Source organism: Anser anser, assembly GCF_964211835.1.
Source record: "Anser anser genome assembly, chromosome: 16".
Taxonomy (NCBI): domain Eukaryota; kingdom Metazoa; phylum Chordata; class Aves; order Anseriformes; family Anatidae; genus Anser; species Anser anser.
Genome location: NC_139737.1, coordinates 12041881 through 12064822, shown reverse-complemented (window position 1 = coordinate 12064822; position 22942 = coordinate 12041881). Strand labels below are relative to the sequence as shown.

Below are 22942 nucleotides of genomic sequence, written 5' to 3'. Positions count from 1 at the left end.
TGAAAACAAAGCTGGGGAGAGTTACTACACACCGCAACATCCCCAAAAGGCAGGAAAGAGCGAAGTTACCAGGAAAATATCTGTTTTGCTGTCTTCAAGACTGGTCATAACGTAAGACAGCCACAGTACCACAGCACTTCCACCCAGCAGGAAAAGGAGTGGATGAACAGAAAACCGTCTCCTTAAGCTTTGGATGGTGAAAGAATAGATATTTTTAAATACATTTTTCCAACAACTCTGCAGCCAGTATATGTTTTTGTAGTGCTCTAGTCACAAATCATTTCTAAAGGGGAAATTATAACGTGACAAACTGGATTTCTGGTATTGGAATGAATCTGACTAGAAGAAATAGGTAAATCAATAAACCAGCAAAACTCCTGTGTGCAAATAGGCAGAGATTGCCTCCAGAAAAGCACTGCTGGCTGTGCTGGTTCTCTCAGTAGTCCAGTCACCATGGCAGCTTCAGATCTGCAGCGCTGGAGGTGAGGGGTAGAAAGGGCTGTGTGTGTACAGAAGTTACTGCAGTATACGGTGGGATGTGAGTTTACAGCTTGCTGTCTTCTCCATAGTAACTTGGAATCTGCCCGCACACATGCTTTAACGCCACAGCCTTGTGTGAGGTCATTTCAGACATCTTACCACCAGGAAGAAAACAGGTGAGCTACATTGCATTTATCAGGAGGTTAAAAGCAGCTACAAGGGCACTTACACCAGAGTAGCTAACAAATTGCAAGTTCGCACCCTTGCTCACCCACAGTGACACCTCCAGGTGCTCAGCTTCCCTGGAAAAGACTAAACCGCTTCCCCTAAGCACACTGCTAATTGCAGAAATTGGAAGATATCATCGTGAACGCTGAACTAGCAAAAGCCCTGAGCTGGCCACGTGAATATCCCCTAATGTTCAGTTAAGATAAGGCTCAGTATATTGTTCAGTCTGCAGTGGACGGTATTTTTTCCCTTTTGCTGGGCTGAAGCTTTTCAGATCAATAGAAAATGGAAAAAAAAAAAGTATTAATACAGCACATCATCTTTGTTACACTGGAGCCCTATTAAACAGCTGCTCTTCACTCAGCCCTTGTGCCTAATTGCCGCCTGCCAAAGCGCATCATTTCTTGAAGCCCTTTTATCCTGTTTAATTTCTTCTTAACGCTGCTGCCTGGGAGGGTCTGGTTGTCACTGCTCACCCGAGGCTGGGGCCAGTTAGCGGCAGCAGGGCTGCAGCATGCTTTGCGCGGCAGGCAGGGCTCGCACAGGGCTGCCTGCTGCAGGCTTGTGCCACGGGGCAGCAAAGCTCCGAGGTCGGGGCCGCTGCTGACAGGATGCCCCAAAACATGCCATGAATTCCAGTTTTACTTTGGAAACATGACCATATTAAAAGCAAACAAAAAGCAAGGTGAACCAAACTAGCTCAGCTGGATACGTGCAGTAGCAAGTCTAGCTTGCTTTTATTTTTTTTTACTCTACGCTCAAAACAAAATTTAATTTTGAGACTTATTTTAATGTTATTTCAAAAGTAGGAAGGGAAACTTGGAGCTTAAATGAATCTTTCCACCCAAAGTGATGTTTTTTTCTCTGCTCTCATTCACCAAAAATGTCGGCACACCTCTCACTGCAGCTCCACCCCAGCTGATTCCTCTCACGAACTTGGCCGGGACGTCAGCCGTTTGCACAGCCTTCATCTCCCCGAGGTCTGGGGGCACGGCAAAGCTCCCCCCCAGCTCCGCCTGTCCCCTCCCTGCTCCACAGCCCCCTGTCCCTGGGCACAGAGCTCCGGGCTGGGACGTACCTGTTGTGAACAGCCCAGCAGGAGATGACAATGTTTCCTTGCTGCCCTCCTGTGGCCACGCCACAGCCTGGTACTTTACCACGAATCCCCAGATTTTTACATGAAGATTATTTGCACTTGTGTCTTAACCTGGATTGTTTTCTCTGCTCGGATGTAGTTGCATTTACCACGACAATTGGTGCTTTTATGTGAAGGGAGCATGGTTTTGTTTCTGGATCATAAATTTTAATCTGAAATCTCTCAGGTGCGCAAGGATTAATATTTAATGGCTGTTCTGTAATGTAATTTCTACAGGCCAATCTTTCATCTTCAAAACTTTATCATCACAGACCTACAAAAGTTAGACTTCAATATGATAACAATACCTTATGAACACGGTGATTCTTAAATTCCCCAGCTGTCTTCTACAGGCAAGGGTGGTGCTCCTGTGAGTCTTAAAAAATGAGCTAACACTTTTAATTGTCTATTTTCTTTTCAACTCATATCAGCACTGTTGAGTTCTAAGTGTGAAATGCTGCGAGGAACCGGATCGCTCTCAGGACAAGATGACAGGTAATACCTTTGCAATTGAGGTCATCATCCCAAGATTAAAAGGAAACAGTGCTGACCTAATTCCATCTGTTAGGGGTCTTGGGACCCCTTGTCTAATACAGGAGAATGTTTGTGATGTCCTTATTATAGGAATGTCATTCAAACACTGCAGATGCTCAGTCTCTAAGACTTACAAACAACAAGAAAAGGCAAGAGTCCATGTACTAGATTTTTTCCCCTTGCTTTATAGCTGCCGTAATTTGTATTTCCCCAGACAGCACGAGTCTGCTTTTTCTCCATGAAAGAAGGGAGAACATAACTGCTCCAGGCTGCCCAGGAAAAGAGAGGACAAAATCTTAAATTGACTCATCATGAAAGTGTCACATTACCCCTGGTGTCACAGTCCTCTTGAGAAGCACAGGTGGGACCAAGCCAGCTCGAGACTGCCTGCTGCTTCTTCCCTAAAGGGAGACAGCAGTGAGTCCTTCTCGCAGTGCTGGTGCTCTCAGCCTCCTTTCTGTTCTCCCTGCACAACGCAATTCGAAATCTCACACCACAGAGTGTGAAGAGCTGCATGCAAGACACGATTCTAGGCACAAACCCAGTTAGTTAAAGACTTGATTACCTTCTTACCAGTAGTCACGTTTCCCTTGCTAGCAAGTAAACGATCACTGTTTCCAAGGTGAGACGTTCCAGCCACCCAAAAATCCTGAAACCCCCCATTGTGCTTAGATTTACAGCAGGAACGTGTCCATCAGTTTGGAACAAATCAGCCTTGCAGACAGTGAGTGTTAGTACTGAGGGTTCATTTCTAATCTACAGTGAGATTACGAATAAATCCAACTAGTAGAGGACAAAGCTGCTTATACAGTGACTTCTAGTCACAGAGCTGCTGTAATCATCTAGGAGAAAAAATCCCAGTAGAGTCAAGAGCTAGGTATGATGCCTGTATCAACTCACCTTCCTCAAATAGAGTGTATCCATATGAGAATTTTGGCCCCTGTGATCTATCAGGTCCACAAAAATGCGCATGCCTAACTTCTGCCTTGTAGGAAGGCTTTCCTTAGATGCTACGTGAGCAGGTACCTACAGATGACCCTCAGGTTTCTCCCGAGGTGCTGAACACAAGCCTGTGTGGGACAGGTTCATACCCACATCGGGCACTGACCTTTGTAGTTTATTGTGGTTTTCACTACAAGGCGGGCTGGATTTCAGTAATTGGTGTTCGTCCCTCCCCAGCCTGCTCCACTGACTCTCACGGAAACCTTCAGCATTTCACCTTACTTCACCAAAGCTGGCCCAATATGACTCCTCGGCTTCCACACAAGGTTACAGTTGGACAGAGGCGTTTGCCAGTTTTCCCCAGTTCAGACCACTGACAGATGGGAAAAATCCTGACATTTCATTCCCAAACGTATCTGCCATGCACAGTATTTCTAATACGGTCATACAAAAAAGCTGCTTCCCTTGGGTGTTATCAAGGTTGTTTCAACAAAGAAAACTGTATCTAAGTTAAGCACACAATAGTGCTTTCAAATCAGAAGTGACTCCAACACTCGCCTCCATCCAGAAAGCCAACAGCAACCTTACTCTTAAAAATATCACGATGACAAAGAATGAGTTACTTTTGTTTAAATTACAGTTCCACTGGTATCTAGGTTAATTGCCAAGTGGGAGCAACAGTTTGGCTAATCATTCTTTATAGAAAAGGCCATGCAGTTGAAATGAAATCCCAACTGCAAGGCCTGGCAGTGATGCTCTAGGAGCATAAGTCCAACAATCTTTTCTTTAACAGCCATGTTCACCGGGTGTTTATTTCTCAGCTAGCTATGAGCTTGGATTTACCCTGGAAGCAGGAAGACATCACCAAAACCCATGAGCTTTACTTACTGCCGGAGCACTGTCTCCACCAGCTGCTTCCCCAGCTGAGGACGGACCACAGGAACAGCGAGGGCACGTGCTCTGGTCCCCAGCCTGCCTTCAAGCAATGGAATATCGAGTGCCAGGTCACCTCGTTTTCAGGATGTGAGGTTCACTCGGGCCAGTGCAGGATGCAAAAACTTCTGGTTCTTGGAGCTCCTCAAGGGTTTCTGGAGAGGGAAAGCGGAGGGAGGTAAGGGGCAGGAGCTGTGTTCCTCTATGACAGCTGATCGTCAGTCCTACACAAAGAGAAGGTGAGACAGAATACGTCCTTATTACTTTGCCTCTTATTTAATATTATACTAATAACATATTGTTATACCTCTCAACACAAACAGGAAGAAATTCCATCCCCACTTCATTCTTACAAATCTGTATTTGTGAGAACTAATTGTGTCCCGAAGTCAATGACAATTTCATCAAAAACACTCTGAACGAGCAAAACTGGGGCCAAGTGCTCATCTAGTGATTACCCCTTTTGTTGCTCTAGATTTCTTTGGGGTATGTTTTTCTTTAATATCTGTGTCTGAATGTTACATTTTTTTCCTCTGTGCATAATATTCTCTTCATCCCCCCAAATTTAATTTTCTAACTTTTTGCCTTTATCACTTAAATTTTTAGTAGGGAATTTGGGTGTGCTGCCGACAAAATAATAATTTATATTGTATCAGTCAGTATCACTCCATTGTCTAAATCTTTCATAATGGTTTTTCTGCAGCTTCCAATCTTCCTCAGAATAAAACAAATTACTTAGCAAGTGGAATATCTTCTTGTCATAATAATTTAATATTAAAATGTCAATAAGATTTGGTACACACAGCAGAGGGCACAGAGGTACAGAGACAGAGCAGAAATGAAGTAAACTTAATAAAGTGAGTGAGAGGGTACAATAGGGATTGAGTCTGGCTCCTGTACTTGATATGAAAGAACCTTTTTATCCTGCAGTGCAGTACAATCACTGTGTAAGCAATAATATGATTGCTGGAGCACTTACACCTGCTGCCTGCCTGCTTACACAGAGCTGAAGTCCAGTACCAGCCCTGGGGCTGTGTGTTATCGCTGGAGAAGGGATCAAGGAGCGCTGGATGGTGACAGCACGGGCGGGCCATGGCAGACAGGGTGACACACAGTGAGGAAGGAGAGGACGGCCAGAGGCTGGTGGTGTACGCTGCTCTCGTCCCAGCACTGTGCAAGGAGACCCTTCTGAACCACTTCCACAGTGTTTGTGCCTGGGGGATGGGTGAAGGTCATGGTCTGGCATCCTGATCCCAACGCTGGGTCAGGATTCATGCCGGGGAGGTTCCTGCATACACGGGGTCAGAGCTTAGCACTCAGTTTCGCTTTGATGCAGCCCTGGAAGGCCAAATTTTCCTTCTGGTTCTGGTACCTGGCCTTGCAGGTTGCACTGACATTGAATGCCAAATACTGGGGACTTACACAGAGCATTATGAGTTTCTTAAAAAGGTCTGGAAGTCTCAGGAGCAAGTACGTCCCTTTTCTCAGGATGAGGTGGTCAGCAGGACATACTGTGGGACCAGTCCTGCTCTTCCTTGGGCAGTTCTGTCTGTGTCTGCAAAATGAAAGGGCAGAATAACAATCACAAAATCAGAATAATTCACACTGGAAGAGCCTTTGGATGTCATCCACAAGCCACTGGAACCCACTGCTCAGAGCAGGGCTAACTTCAAAGTATTGTAAAATCAAAAAGGAACTGAATTTTCATGAGCTTCAGGAACTTATTATTAGGCTCTGCCACATCTCAGACCACAGGAACACCATTCCGAAATCTAACCTCCCCTTTCTCTCCTGCAGCCACAGAAATGAGCATTCTGTAGATGACTCTTTCCATGCAAGTATGTTACTATGTTTGAAGCCCCCGTGTTCAGTGCCTAATATCTACTGCAAAAGGAAAAGGATGTAGGTCTTGCTTTAAATGCTCACTCTTTTCATAATTTTGGGGGTGGAACAAAAAGAAAGGCAAAGCCAAAGATTGATATTATTTCAACCAAAAAAAGAAACAGAGGGCTACCCTGGAGTATCTACAAGAGGGTTCATTGCTGACGAAACCTGCCCCCCCCAGGACTGGCCTGGTGCTGGGGCCAGATATGAAGTCGAGCCCGGCATCGGGGGGATGCTCAGGACCATTAAGGGCTTGCAGTGTCTTGGGGGCCCAGTAATGCTGTAACCACAAATGTGCACCATGCTGAAATACTCCTACCTATCTCCTACAGCTTTCCATGAGCAAGCATGAGGGGCCCTGAGCCATCCAGAAGGGCACCAGGGAGCTGTAGAAGCGTTCCCACCAGCTTAGAGCTGCAGAAAGTTTAATAAAAGTTTGTGGAGACTTCCCCTGCTAGCAATTTTGCAAGGAACGAATAGGGGAGGTCCTTCACCTGCTCTGGGAGGCTTTTCCTTATTAACTGCTGCCCTCCTATGTGTAAAACTAAAAATGGTAAATAGCAAAGTCCTAAGAGTCACAGTACTGAATGTCAGGATGACTTAACTGTCAGAGCTATAAACAAAACTGCCAGAAAAGGAGGATTTTTTAAAACCTGCTGCCAGTGGAAAGCTGTTTTCTGCAGTATGTTTTTTTTCCCACATCTCGGTCTGTACCAGTTTAAAACCACTCAGCACTTTTCTTGAGAGCTCATTCAACAGGACTAATTGCTCTGATAATAGGAAACTGACACTGATGTTCAGCCAATATTTTCCTATCCTCCCTAGTGAGCGCTTTCTGGCTGCCATCAGGAATCCCTGCCTCTTTTTCTATCTACATGTTAATACATCTATCTATATCTTAAATGGATGATGCTCACTATATTTCTCCCTCCTCCATCCAAATTTCAGCTCAGCAAAACTGCCATTATAAATCTTCTACCTATCAGATACCTTCTGTCACTTCTTTTTAATTACCTTTTATTTGTTAGCTTCTTACTGGTGTTGAAGTGGTCATAGCTGAATGCAATTTTCTACTTGTGCCCAGCTGGTGCTTTCTGGACAATATTTACCTCCTTTCTCCCTTGCAATGCCTCTGCTCACTCAGACCTAACTGTGTGACAGTCTGACTCGTGGCCATGCTGCCTTGCCAACAACATACTGTCAAATATCAGCCATTTTGGACTTCCCCCATTGCCTCTTCTTCCACGTACCAACACCAACCAATACCACCCACCGATCCACCCATCCACAGATTTCACTTAATTGCATCTTGCCTCATCTATTTTCTCCCTTGGTCCAGCAGAGTTTTTTACAGGATGGTTCCCCATTGTTGTTTGCTATGCCTCCCAATTTAGGTATCATCTGGGAATTTAATTAATGTGCTCTTTATCTGCTTTTCCAGGTCATTAACAGCACTTTTGAACACGACTGGATATAATAAAAGTCCCCACAGTACTCCTAGTACTGCTTCCCCTAACTAGCTACAGCATGCTGATGTCTGTTGTGCACTGCCAACAGCTTTCTAGATGCTTCGCAGTCCACGAGAGATGGCTTGCCTCCAAGCCAATTAAAAAGAGCTAGTTTTCAAGTGAGCGGTTTTGAGAGCCACTGCATAAAATTATTTACTGGAGTTCAAAGTGACCAAACCCTGTAAAGGTTTGATGTGTCTACATTTACAAATTTCATAAAATGACTAACCCAGTGAGTTCTCCTCCGCCCTGAGTTTTATGCAGATCCACTTATCTGCTGCACGTCATTAACCTGGATGTTAGCTGCCTACTGGGGCACCTCAGGATTTCCCATTCTTGCCTGGATCTGCCCCCATCAGGCCCTGCCCAGGATCCACAGCCCTTTTGGCAACAAGGGGGTGACAGGGATTTCACACGGAGCAGCACTGCATCCTGCGTGCTCACCGATGGGCCAAGAACTGCACGTACGTATAGCTATCACCAATTTGCAGCAAAGCCTAATAAGCAGTACTTGTAAAGCACTTGGGACCTTCAGTAGAAAGCATTCCTTTTTATTATTTTCCATATTATAACTCTTGAGGGCAAAAACCATTAGGCTGGTAACCAACTGCAGAACAACTACATCCAAGCATATGTCCATGCAGAAACAATGGAAGTGGGTAATTATACAGGAGGAACGTCAGCTGGAGATTCTCAGCTCTGTGTCAATCCCAAATGGCATTCAGAAAACATTTCAAGGGGATAAAAGCTGCCTCACGGGCGCTATACAAATTTACCATCATAAACACTGAATAATACATTACACTAATCTGATTGCTATTGACTGTTACAGTTGCATGTGTGACCTTGGGCATACATTAATCAAAGGGAGCCGTTCATATTTCCATCTTGTACCCTGCAGCGACGAGCAAAACTCATCACAAATCTCTTCTTGTCCCTCTGTTCCTTTCAGCTCCCTCTGATGTTGCTTGGAAATGGAGGCTGGTGTCTGAAGGGAAACGGCTTTTTCTACCTGCCCCTTTTTGTCTGAGCACAAACAAATGCTCCCATACAGAATAATAAAAACAGGCACCTTTTTGCCACCCAGTGCTCTCTGAACCCAATTTAGCAAGTGTCACAATCCTAAAGAGCATTCAAACTTTAGACTAATTGGTTTCTCAGCAGAGGCTCTAACTAATCAGAGAAGCTCTTTGGACTTCCACCAAACATGCTCCTTATTTACCCTAAGAAATGAGGCATCATCAAAATGGAAGATCCCAGTGCTTTCGTGTACCTAGGACAACGCGGTGCGTATAATGTGCTGCTCACACGAGGTGCCTGGAGGTTTACACCAGAGAAACCAATCTCTCATCAGCTTCTTTTCCCTTTGTCATTACCAGAGGTTAGAGAATATAAGAAAGAGCTGACAATGTGTTGAAAACAAATTGAACGGGCATCACTTTGCCTGCATTGATTCTCTTCTTATCCTTCCCCTAGGCTATAAGATGATACTCATGGCATCATATTGCAAAATTCTCATGCATGTGCAGTCTGGCATGCTGCCTCCAGCCCCGGGTTGGTCTTTGAGCACGAAGAGCCTTCCCCCAGGGCACGTTCCCAGTGGTGGAGCTGTCTCAAGGCTTGTCGTAAAAAACGTGATATCAGACAAAACTTCAAATAATCTAATGAGCCAGTTTCAACATAGTTTCAGACCATTGGCATGCAAATATATTTCTTCAACAGCCTTACTGTGTTTTCTGAGAGTTAAGCACGATAGTCAATAATTTAATGTACAGGATTTAAAAAGGCTGGAATTATTCCCAAAAGCAGTGTTGTGACTGTAGACCATTCATATTTAACAGATATTTAGATAAATCATGGTAACACTAGTACTGTAAGAATAATCAGCTGTAAATCCACAGGTACCTGCTTTTTAAATGTTTGATATAAAAATAAATAAAACTTTCAAAATCTTGCCATGCTTTCATTAAAAGCTGTCTCTGTGCCTTGACAGCGAGCACCAAGAGGGAGATGCTGAAGAATACCTGGGCAGGAAGAAGAACCAGTGAGGAGCAGGCTGTTTACTCCTGACAGCCAAGCAGTACTCCCTCCCAGCAAAGTGAAAAAACACAACTTAATTAGAAAGGCCCATTTTGTCTACAAAGCCTTTTTACGGTCCACGGCCTTTGCTCATATCCACTTACTTTTTCCATCAGTCGCATCACAACCTCAGGGCTGCTGCTGAGAGTTGCCAGGGGAGTGCTGGAAGCTTTCTCCTTTATAAATTTTTCACCCCGGTTCTATTACTCAGAGTGGACTTCCACACCGTAAGAATATAGCCTGATCTCCCCAGACCTTCAGCAACCCTCGGTGCTCATGCCATGATGAAGAAAAATAGCACACCTAGGCCACTCTTCCTCTCTTTTTCGCTACGCAGCACCTCTTCAGTACATAAGAGAGAGTTTCAGGACAAACTAATGGATATTTTAGGACATCCAAAGAGTGGTCTTAGAAAGACAGAGTGAATTTCCTAAGGAGAGTCTCAAGGCTGTAATAATCCCTTGGATAAAGCTATGAAACGCCACTGAAATTGGAGGAGAAATGTTAGTTGTTGAGCTACCTTGGGAATGAAAACTGAGTGGTTACGGAATTCTGTTCTCTTTGTGGGCTCTTGCCCAAATGACTCAACACAAAATGGTCACGCGTCGAACATCATTCTGCAAAAGTAGTTTTCTTGTCCCTGCTCACTTCCCTCCTCACATCCCACCAGGAGAACTTAATTCAACCCCCAAATGAAGTCTGAAAGGGAGGACTGCTGCCTGCTGTGGGCAGGGATGTTTCAGGGTGAAAGACTAATGCTATGGGAGAGAATCCAGGGATTAATTCCTCTGAAATCCAGGTTCAAGAAGTAAATAAAAAGAAAGGCTGAAGACTGCATCCTGCAGTGCCTGGCTGTGCTGTACTCCCGTGATTCAGACAGCTGACGTTACTCAAATCTGCTTTCCCTTCACACCAGGAGAGGCTGAAGTTAAGGAAGCAGAACCTCAATTTCACTTACACAAGTTTAATGCCAGCCTAACTTCTGACTCCTGTGGGTGTTACTTTTGATTTATACTCATGACGCCAAGAAGGAAATCAGATCAAGGGAGTATAAATCAAAGAGAGATCAATACTGGGCATCAAGGTACTAATTCTATCTCTTGAAGCAGCCCTTCCAAGCCGCAGGAGGCCGGGGGACAATTCCCCTGGCTCACACACAGCAGATTTATGCTGAGCTCTGGTCCTGGTGCAGGAGAGATGTTGGAGGTGGAAGGGGATGGAGCTGCACCGTGTGCTATTAAAAATCTGTGTCTGTCTGGTCTGTCAAACAGTCTGTGGGCAGCTCTGAGAGGTTGTCATAAATCAGCGCACCCTCGCTTTGGGGTCTGCTGATGAGAGCTAAGACAGTTTAAAATCATCTTTCACCAATGCTTTTCCTTTCAGCTATCACAAGTATCTTGCCTTCAGGAGCCACTACAGAACCTCAGCTTCACACTTCCCCTGAAGAAAAGACCACAAGAAATAGGAGGTGGCTTAAACCTCTTCCTCAAAACCCAGACCAAACGGCACAGCAATGGTTTCTACCTCCTGCGACACGACAGTGGTGAAGCTGGTCTTTAAAGCACGCTGAAATGTTTTGTGCCAGGAGCAGACACGTGCTGGCTGGGGAGGGCTGGGCCACCAGTCCCCAGGAGGACACAGTTCAGCATTAAGCACGCTCAGTATGCAGCCTGTGAAGCACCAGACAGACATTCAACCAAACCAACAGCTTGTGTGGTGGAGCCTTCATTTGTTTTTAGGAGATATATTAAAAAGGATGAGGCGATTTGGCTGCTTGATGTACATATATTATGGAAGTCTGAAAATCAAAGGGTTCGGCAGTGGAGAAGTGGGCGAGGCATGGAAAATGGGCAAGAACTTTTTACTTTAGCAAATTTTACAAGGTATGGATCAAAGGACAAAATCTGCACTTCCTTCCCTTGTGGAAATTTGCAGAAAAGTGTGATTGAAAGGGGAGTTTTGTTTGGGGGTATATAGGGGGCTGGTATGGAGGGATTGATGGCATGTTAAATTGCAATAGCTGATACCATAATTAAGTAATAAAACTCTCCAAGCAGTAATTATAGGACATGTCAAACTGAGTTATAAGGCAGGAGGCCAAAGGCCAAGTGATTAACCATCTGAGAAGTGCAACAATTCCCTGGAAGTGCTCAGCCCACAGTGCCGTTGCTGCGATGAAAAATAATTTAATAAACGCCAGAGAGCAGGACCAGCATTACAGCTCCTCCCTGAGCCCACGGCAGTGCCCCATGACTCACATCAGTCTCCCAGGCTGCTTGAAACAGAGTCAAAGGAGCTGCCCAGGGCCCTCGCTGTGAGGCTGAGCACATGATTTCGGAATTTGTGCCTTCCTTTGACTGCCCTCCTGTGAGCAGGCCCGCAGTACCTGGTGTGAGCATGCCGCACCCACCCCTGCACTACCTGCGGCTGTCGCACCCCAGGGTGCTTGGGTTTGCTCAGGACAGGACCGGGAGCACCCGGTCAGCTGAAGCTGAGACGCGCTTTAGAAAACCGCTCACCCTTTTAGCAGTCAGAACAGTCTCCTAGCAGAGACGGGGTGCCTTACTTAATGTGGTGTCTAAGATAGCTGCTGCACCAGCCACTGAGGATAATTCCTATCACTGCAGATTTCACACAGAGAGGTTTCCAGTTCATTAGCTACAAAGAAATAAAGGGAAGGGGGGGGACTCATCTCTATCTCAGTACAGAGATACATAAAATTGTATTTTTCTCTGAAAGTTATTCTGTCTGCTGCTTGAGGAGTGGAGGCAGCAAATTTGTTAATGAACTAAGCTGCCTCATAATCGTTCGGACTTCAGGAACTCACGGCTGGGCCGAGCTCAGGACCATGAGGGGTTTTATTTGTTATAGTAAGGTCAGTGCTCCCAATGTACACTTGGACACTTTACACAGATGTCAGTCTTCTGCAGGGTATTGCTACCTTGCTGCACGGTATCCATAAAGGTCTGAACTACTTGCTTTTTAATTTCATTTTATGTGCCTTCTGCTCGAGGAATAGGAGTTCTTGCCTTACCTTCTTTAAACACTTTGTTACTTTTTATCTCTCTCTATCATTACCCCTTATTCCTCTAACATCTAGGATATATGGTTCTAATTTTTTAATCTCTCCACACACTGCAGTTTTCCATTCTGTTCATCATTTTCAGTGCCTTCCCTGGACCTTTTTTATTTTTGCCCAATCCTTCTTTAAGACTGGAGAGCAAAACTGAGCAAAGTGTCTGTGTCCTGGTGTCACTTCATATAAAAGCTACAACACAATATTGTACTATCAGCTAGCCCTTTCTTAATGCAAGCAAACATTCCGTTGGCTTCCCTGGCTGTTGTTTCTTGGTGAATAGATATTTTGTTGGCAATGATGCCTTACACCTTTCCTGACTACCTACGGTTAATTTAACACCAAGTTCACATACGAGTAGTTTAAACTCTTCTTTTTTCCTTTCAGGAAAAACGTAGCCTACTTAAGGATCTACCAAAATTATTTGCTACCTCACTGATACTGTTGGCAATCTAAATCATTATTTTGGCTTGGCAGTGGGGCAGGTCCTGGAGCGTCACTCCACTAACCTTGTCCTGACATGCTTATCAGTCATTCCTTCATAAGAGGACTGATGCCCACGTAGCTGCTTACCTCCCAATAAATGTTTGTAAGAGACCATTTAAAACCTTGCTGCAGATGGCAACGTTTGAAAGATAGTTTTTTCTCCACCCTGCTGCAGGAACACAAAGAAGTGTAATAGACTGGAGAGAAGTGGTTTCTTTCTTACAGAATAGCACAATTTTGTCCAGGAGATAACATTAAGGAGCACTTCATAACTAGTGTATTTTTAGCTCATTTATTTGATTAAAGTGAGCATTGTTTCTCTGTGCTGTCCAGATGATTCCTGATATGAGAAATTTGCACATATTATGTACTTGACAGTCCTTCACCATGCTATGCACCTCACGCTGTGTAAGTAAGCTCGTGTGATTGACGCTGACTTAGTACTAAACGCAAAGAAGTCACACGCTCTGACTCAGTTTCCCTCTATGGCTAATGCAGATGATACCGACCTGTTTTTATGAAGCGCATTGAACCCATCACACCAAGCACAATATAAAGCCCTTTGCCTCTAACCACTTGATGCATGCACATGCTACCATGTCTTTTTGTCTTTCCATAAAACCGATTCTTAAATCACCATCATTCTGATTTTTCATTATCCCTACTGACTGCCAGTAAACCTCTCCTCTTTCATCCCAACGTCAGTGACAGGAGGACAAGAAATGTTGTCGTTTAAAGAACTTCATAAACACAGCCTTCTGAACACCCTAGGAGGCTGTGTAGGCACCAGAGCCTGCCTATAGGCTTCCAGGGACCACAGCACTCACCACCTGCCTAAGCCAGCATGTGATAAAAGTTTTGGGTATCTGACATCTGCAGCTGCTTGCTGTAAGACCTTTAGCCCATTTCTGGAGTGTTACTGAATGCATTAACATTGAAAAATAACTAGTTATATAAATAAGTTAAATGAATAACTGATTTCAATGACTTAAATTAACTCCTCACTCCAATAGGTAAGAAAAATACCTGCCTTCCTCTCCCTTCACACACTCTTCCTCAGCCTCAGTTATGAATCACTTCTTTGTTCCAACCATGCAGCTCCAGTGTGATTTCCTCTCTGTGTGCACAAGAAGCCTTTCTCTCCTTCCCTTTTGTCTCTCTTGGGTCTTATTAAACAAGGCAGAGTCACTCCGCAGTCCCTCGTTAGGGGCAAGGCTGGTGCGGATGGAGGAGCTGCAACACCTGGGTGAAGCAAAAAGGCAGAAGTTATTCCTGAAATAGCAGAGGGACGGAAACAATGCTCCTGTGTTACTGGTGTTCACCTCTGCGAGGGTAATTCTGCCATTATTTTATGTGAGCAAGAGGAAGGGATTCTTTAATAATGCAAAAATTAAAGAAACTCAAAGTCTTATCATCACTGCCTACTAATAACCTCACAGCACACCTTTTATGAAGTGGGTGCATATATCACGTTTCCAGATTAGAATTAGAAGCACAAACACCATTAAATGGAAACTTAATTATATAATATTGTTTAATGGCTGTTTTTATGTTTTAGAAGTGTATTAAGCAATGTTCCTAGATTTCCTCTCTTTGCAATTACACCAAACGTTAAATCATTACACCTATTTCACAAATGTTTACCGCAGAAACATGACAAAACCAGTCTGCAAGCACAGGATATTTAGCATGGTGGCCACATGCTTCATTTACATGGTGGACGTTCCAAATACCCACTTAAGCCTCAAAACTACATTTTAGAAGGTGCCTTTCTAAATGAGGCAACTTTTCTGAGCTATATGCTAAAGACTAGGCAATTAGGCAAGCTAAAACAAGTGCAAAGGATACTGGAAATATATTTCCAAAACTAGAGCTGGTTACAAAGTAGGGATGGCTGCTAGTGGAAATGGGCTTCCCCATTTGGCACTTCTTTGTTGCTAAGGATACTGAGACTTACGGAAACTTGACCCTGGGGTCCCCACAGCCCCTGGAGAAAGCTCTGCTGAGCATCTTGGGTTTCTGGCAAGTGGTGAGCAAAGCAGAGTTTTGAAAGTTTTGCACATTCTTCCTCTGAAATGGGTATTTCAGGTATACTAGCCAGCTGCACTGAATAACAGGTTCCTGCCTGTTACAGTCTACGTGCTCCCCCAGGTGTTTGCTCTCATTCTCATGGTATAACATTGGCTAAAAATTCCCTGTAAGTTTAAAAAAATCAGCAGATTTCAGCAAAATTTCTATCCCATCTGTATTAAATGCCAAATGTCTCTCAGATATTAGAAAAGATTTCCAGGTTTCTAATTCAGTGCCATATTTCTGGCTCTCTGGCCCTGTGTGAGACAAGAGAGGAGCTCCCAGGGCTGTCACTTCCAACGTGGATGGCCCCCAGACTGCCGGCACCTGGAGATAACCTGGAGGGAGGAGGCAGGGGGTGCTTTGGCCTGCTAGTGCTCTTGGGCTCTGAAACACACTGGGAAGACCCAGGGAAGAATAAACTGCATCTATCTTCTTAAAAAGAGCCTGGTCCATGATGCTGGGCATCACAGAAAGTATTATAAATTGCATGAGCTGGTCATTTGTGCCACAACCAGATGTCTCGGTAATCCATCAACAACTAAGCTCTAGCTGATAAACTTTCTTCTTTTTTTTTTTTGCTGCTTATTATCAATTATGGCTGAGGCAAGCCACATGCATTTGGCTGGAGGAGGGGAAAGTTTTCAAGCTCTGCTGCAGTGTCTGTTCTGGAGGAAGAGAAGCAGTTCCCAAGCTGAGGCTAAGTGCACTCCACGCGTTCCCTGACACCACCAAGGTGCAAGGTTTAGATTTCTGAAGGTTTTTGATGATGTTCTCCATCTATTTTTCTGAGACAGTCTAGGCAAATCATTTAGACACGGTGCCTAAGTTTACTCAAGCCTTTGATGAGCAATGTGTGGTTTAAAGTGAGTGCCTCCCACAGACTCCACGAGGCTTTAATTTATGTTTGGAAGGGGACTTGGCTTGTTCCGCTCAAGAGTCTGTAACTGCAAGATCATATTAATGATCCAGAAGGGACAAGTGGCATGAACGAGCCTTGTACCTGTGGAAAAACATTCAGATTTTTAGCAAATGTTTTTTACTTATGAAAATAGACGTCAGGTTTGCAGCTCCAGGCTTTTTCATCCTGCAAATGCCTTGCAATGCCTCTCCCGACCTAGGCACTGGTTTCTGCTTCTGTCCTGCAGACTCCAGCTCCGTGCTCCTGAGCATGGCTTTGCAGCGACTAATCCTCTTCCTCAGCACAGAATTACATGGATAATTGTGCAGATACTGTATGTCTTTTAGCAGGCTTACTGGAATATCTTGCACTACAGAACAGCAGATCTCTCCTGTTTAAAAACTTCACTTGCAGTATTTGATTTAACAAGTCTTTTTTAACATTCTTCAATCGATTCACTTAGGCAAATTCATAAGAAGATGCAAGAACACATTTTAGTTGAATTTCAGGGGATACTTATTGCATGTTAAATACCACTAGGCAATTATTTAATGAGGTTTAACAAGTATGTAATAGATAGATTACTTATGACCTATATGTGAAACCTCAATGAATATGTTTAATCAACTGGCATTCAATTAACATACATTAGGCTTTTCAGTGCTCTATTTTAACTGTCTGGCTAACAGACCTGGCTTGCAGACTTGTTAACTACTTGCTGTCCATAATTTTAGGTCCAATATTGCACCTCTAATAGATAAATAAAAATTAATTGCAAAGCTGCTCTTAATGAGTTTATTGGCCTGTAATTATCCATTTAGAAGTGCAGGTCCCATTTGGTGCATCAGTATACTCAATTATCTTGCTGCCTTCACTAACGTAGGGGCCCTCCTGTGCCCCAGACAGTTGCACCTCACCTCGTTCTGATTCAGCAAGGAAACTAGCTAGTGCCTTCCAGTGAATGTCAAGATTTTCACCAGCTATTAAAAGGTAATACAGGATTAAAGTGGAATATAAATGAATGCTGCTGATGGATGTCCTAGGATGGAACTGCTCTCTTGAAAAATCACAAACAATCCAGAAACTCCTCTGCATCTCCTTAGTGCTACTGCTTCATTAGAGCTTAGTAGGGAAAGACAAATTTGTAGAAGACTGTCCAGTTGTATTCATTAATTTAAGTGTAACTTTTGCTTTTTGTTCTTACTGACAGTAGAAACGTTGTCTCTCTCCAAAAATTGTCAGAAACACATAAAGCACTATTGAATAATGTTGAAAGCAAGCTGAGCTAGGAGAAGTAGTGAGAAAGGAATTAATACCCAACACCCCTCTGAAAAGCACCTGATATCTTAGGCTTCCTTGAAAGATTTGGAAACACTAAGGCATTTACTCCACTTGCTTGAAAAGAGCCAAAAAGTCAAAAAACATGGGGAACGCTAGATAATATTTTCTGTAAACCGGTCAATTTTGCTACAGAGACCTTTATTTACACCTTATTTCACTCAAGCTGCTACACATTGCTCCGCAATACAGCTTCTAAATCTTGTCCTTTGATCCCAATCTATTTCCCCATCTGACACTGCAGGCTTCACATTGCCATGTGCTGTACAAGGAATAATGCAGAATTTTTGGAAGAGGGAAAATGGTTTGTGAAGACAGAAGCCACAGTGGGAGAAGTGAGAAAACAACCCAAATCTTGGCGAACTGCTAACTGGCTTAAGAACACACGAAATGCCAGTTTCGGTTCAATTCCCCATCTTCCAAACAGAAGGAGCCTCGGTGCACGCTGAAGGCAGCGCTGGAGCGGAGGTTAAAATACTGCAGATTCCTCGTGCGTGTTCTCTGCACATCAACTAAGGCAGACTGCCTGCCAGAAGAATAGCTGTGTGCCTTTGTCCAATTTTAATTCCTATCTTCATTTTGGAGTAGGTTTCTTTTTGGAAACTCTCTGTCTCTGGCTAATTTGCTGTGTTCTCTGCTGATAAGTGCTGCTTTCTAGCACCAGATATCATAGTCCAGGCAAACTTTGGTGTCGAGATCTGAAGGGCTAAAAAGCAAGAAGATACATTTTGTTCTTTCTTCTGCAGAAAGGACACCCTGCAAGATTAAAGTAACTGGATTTTGATCAGCATTTCCCATTTGCACTGGGCTCTTTACGAATTGAAATGTAAAAGGTCAAAGCTCCAAAAGCATTTTTCATTTCTAAAGAGGTTTGTTCACTACTGTAATTTAATAGCCATGCCAAAGCTGATAAGATTTTGGAATCTGTCCATGGCGTGTATTGATGTCACAGGTCAAAAATAAAGGCTTCAATGTAATTTATTTCTCCAAGCACAGTGAAGATAATAACTCAAGCACAGAGCAATATGTTAAAACTAAATTATATTCAATAAAGATGACTTATGCCAGTCTTCTAAAAACTAAATACACTTGGCTCAATTCAAATTTGCTCATCCCTATGGTATGGTAGCCTCCAAGAGGTTCTTGGGCATTGCACAGCGGCCAACGTGCGGTTCTGTTTGCTCTGAGAGCACTGCAAGGGGCAGGAGGTTGTTCCTCCTTTCTCTGTTCAAAATCTGGCTCAAGGGAGCATTTTCGTGCACCAGCTTCTCCTTCTGTTTTGCTTTCTGCTGGATGGAATGATGCATAAGAGCAAAAATCCTCTCCTGCTATAAATAGGGCCAGCGCATGTGATGCAGGGGGGAGGAGAGCAGATGCTGCACTCAGGGCTTCAGCTGGCATGTCAGCCTGTCACGTGCAGCTGGGGATGGGGGAAGGAGCCACTTCCAAAACACTGGGAATGACAATTCTCAGCAGAATAGGTAGAGCCTTTCCTCTACCACCCAAACTGCAAACTGAATGTAAAGCACTGAACTTCAAGGTTGAGCTGTTTGTACACTCACAGTGCAGAGCTCTAAAGCTGGAGCTGACAGGGATGTTGTTCTTCCAAGCAGGTATTTACTGGGATCCAGAAGATGCAGGAAATCCATCCTGGTATGGAAGCCAGATCTTAAACCATTATCATTAATGGAGTGTTCAACCAGCAAATTTTAGTGCCAACCCTGACCTAACGTTTAGCTTTCACCCTTTATTGCAACTATTTAGGCACACTGCTTCTAAGAATTTCTTTACATGACAGAGGGTTTCCTTACATGCCTCTCATTTGAGGCAATGAGACTTGAATCAGGACACTTGCTTCTGACTGGATGTGATGGGTTATTTTAGGCAGTAACTTTACCCAAGAATTCATAAGATCATTAAAATGTTGTATTTGATTTCAAACAATTTTACAGCCTCAGAGAAGACATATCCAGGGAGAGGCAGAAAGCCTGTGATCCCGGTATGCAGGCAAATACCAAGGACGTTGTACTGGATAAATGTACGAGATGTGTGATGAGCTGGCCCTGTGACCCATAAAACAACATAATGTCTGCTGGTGTGCTTCTCAGGAGTTGCCCTTACTGCAACTACAAAGCACTGCTGAGAGCAGGAACGCTTCTGCACAAGTTTGCACTGAGTTTGAAATCTTCTTTACGTTATATGGATGATTCTGATTTTAGTACAACATCTACACAACTAATAATTTGCAGTAATTTGCATGTCAGAAAAAATTGCTTATAATCTGTGAGGCAGTTAGGTGGTTGTAATTTATCTAATATCACACACCTACGGAAAGCTATGGGGATGAGAGTAAGGGTCAGCTCTTCTGTTGTCTCCAGGCTCTAATGAAAATCCAGGCATGACTTCCTCTAAACAATGAGATATTTCAGCCAGGAAAAATCAACCAGTGTGAGGGAAAAGCAATCAAATAGCAGGCTGGGTTATGAAAATCAAAATAGTGAAAGACTGGTGGCATTTACCTGCTATCACAACCACAGCTCCAGAATGACCACTGGCAGGGATTAGAATAGAATTAGAATACAGAATAGAAATAGAATATGGAATAGAATACAGAATAGAAACAGAATTAGAATAGAAGGAACCATAATTTGCACCAAAAAGTTCAGTGTAACAAAAAAAATAAAACACCGCAAAATAACAGAACCAAATAAAATTAACAAAATCAACAGTGTAAGGCTGTAAGACGAGCACAGACTCAATGTCTGTTTGAACTGAAGAGTAAATCAGGTGCTACAAGGCTGTGACTGGCAGGTCACGCATCTTCAGCAGGCTGCTGTCAACCACAACAGCCACTGCCAGGTTACAGGCAAGTAACCCTAGAGTCAGGGTGGGTGAAAGGCAATAACAGCTTCTCCAACATACACTCACAAAAGCAGCAGGAGAAGCTCCCCACAAAATAAAGAACAATGCTGGAAAATGCCGTTTGAGTAAAGACCAGAGGAAGGAGATGGATCATGAAGGCAAAGTGGCTTCTCAAAGAAGTGACAGAAAAACCCTTCATCCACACGCTAAGGTTGTAACTCTCAGGTTACAGCAGCTGGACCCCCTTGTACGCCTTAACAAAGAAAGATTTTAACAGTAAAAAAAAAAAAAAAAACAATGACAAACCAAAACAAAAGAAGCAGCACCCAAACCAGTTTTAAAAAGCAGGTAGAAGCTTTTTGAAGCTATGTGATAGAAGGTCCATGAAGGTAGTGACCTTGGAAAATAACTCAAACTTTCATCATTAATAAAAACAGCAGTGAAATATTACATAGAAAACTCAACAGCAGTTTTCTCAAAGTTGAAGTCCATCAGCATTGCTGAAATGGTGACTGTTTGCTGGAATGTGAACATGGAGAAAAAAAAAATGACTGCTCTACAAAATGAGGGACTGGCAAAGCTTTGCAAGGAAACAGCAAAATGGCTCCATGCTCCAAATAGGAAAGAAAAAATAGCTGGTAAACTGGAAAGGTCTTCAGCAGTGTCACTCAGCAAAATGGAAGAGTTGGTTATGGTAAGCCCTGGGGGAGAAGTATTGTGTTTCGGCTCATAAGACCACATATTTACCATAAGAACAAATCAAAACAGCACTGATAGTAAGCCAAAAACCAGTAACTGTTACAGAGCAAGCTCTGGGGGCTCAGGGGAGCATCCTTGTTTAACTTCTGCATTGCAAAAAGCATTCAGTGGTAATGGTGTCCATTGCAAGTGCATTTGGGGGGTCTGGAGGAGTAATGCAGCACAAGTGAAGATGTGTGTCTTCTGCCAGGTGCCATCTTCAGGTCCAGATGCAGGCAGGGGCAGCTTGTGTGCCTGATGCTACAGCAATGCTCAAGTTGAAGACGAGTTCTTCCCCACCCACTACTTGGCATTGCCACCAGCTCCACTACAAGAAATAACTAACTACTTTCCTTATGAAATGCTTTCAATGATAGCTATACTAAAAAACAATCAAATATTGTAATGACAGCATCGCTCCTGTAAGTGACAGCTTAGCCAACACTGAAGTGAGGACCAGAAGGCTATGCAGAACTGTGGGGAAAATACTGAGAATTATTCAGGTTGAAAACAAGCCTTGCAAGAACTGCAGCAGTTTCAAAGTCAAGAACAGCTTTGCAAGGTAGAGATGACAATCAAGAAACTTCTTTGCATATTCTGGCAGCACGGCACAGGGCCATGGAGATTGCAGAACGGAAATAATGCTGTGAATTTGAAGGTGGCCATTGCCTCTATCAGTTTAAAAAAAAAAAAAAGATTTGGTTATCAAAAGCCTGCAACTTAGAATCAAACAGGGCATTTTTGCTTTTTTTTTCATTTATTTCTTACCATATGGATGTGAAAAAATGGAAATCCGTAGCAGACACAGGCAGATATGACAGGCCTTTGAAAGCAAATGCCTTAGGAAGCTTATGATGTTAAATGAAATTAATTTCTTAAAAAAATGGAAATTCATCAGAACTCAGCAATCACGCTCTCAGAAGTTAAAACCAAAAGAAATGGTCTGACGTATCTGCTAAGGAGAAGGTCGGCACCTCTGCCTACATCTGGACTGCAGGAGCAGCACGTGCGGTGCACGCAGCGCAGAGCAGAGCCCGCGAGCAGCAAGTCCCTGCGATGAGCCAACAGGGGCGGTCGTGGCTGCCCGACATCGCTCACACCATGCGGCAGGGCTCAGCCCACACGCTTTTCTCCACGGTCAGGACGAAGCAGTGTTAGATCCCACTCCCATTACCAATGACCTTAAAGCCTTTTGGCTGACATCCTAGCTCCAAGACAGATGATCTACAAGGAATTCCAAGCCACAGGTTTTCCTGGTTTGCCCATTGATACTCTGAGTATTTTTGCCTCTCCCCGATGAACTCACCGCTCTGCTGCTGGACAGCTTTGGAGCATCTCCAGCTGCAAGTTAGTAGAAACTGTCTGTTAGCTCAGCCTATTCCTAATAAAAGATAAATAACAGCAGCACTACTGGGGCAGAGCCATTGTCCATCTGGCCCCGTTTGCTATAAAGAGGTTTAAAAACGCTAATTGGTGGAGTTGCTTCTCCTATTGGTATGAGGTGAGTGGTGGTCAGTGACCACATTCAGGTAAATTTCATAGGTTTCAAGCCATTTGCTTGAGGTCGTAATATATTTTTGCTGTCTATTATGTTCTTCAGCAGATTCGGGACCATTCAGTGACTTAACTGTCGGATCAATACTAGTGAAGGATATTAAAAACATGTTCTTAAACAGAATGCTGTTGATTGTTTGTTGACCAGCTGCTGGGCAAATGCTTGCATTGCACAGAAAGCAAACAGAAAGAGC

At 43.7% G+C, this 22942-nt stretch overlaps 1 protein-coding gene across 6 annotated transcripts in view; it reads right to left on the bottom strand.

Moving 5' to 3' along the window:
• Positions 1-22942, bottom strand: part of PTPRT (protein tyrosine phosphatase receptor type T) — a 572020-nt gene that overhangs the window by 535809 nt on the left and 13269 nt on the right. For 4 of the 6 annotated variants that reach the window (XM_083801726.1, XM_083801725.1, XM_083801723.1 and 1 more), the window contains 3 exons: positions 14316-14527; positions 5675-5807; positions 4208-4476 (listed from right to left, as the gene is read on the bottom strand). The gene's annotated coding sequence lies outside the window, so the exon portion shown is untranslated. The remainder of the gene's footprint in view (positions 1-4207; positions 4477-5674; positions 5808-14315; positions 14528-22942) is intronic. The other 2 variants (XM_083801724.1, XM_083801721.1) reach the window with 2 other exon arrangements.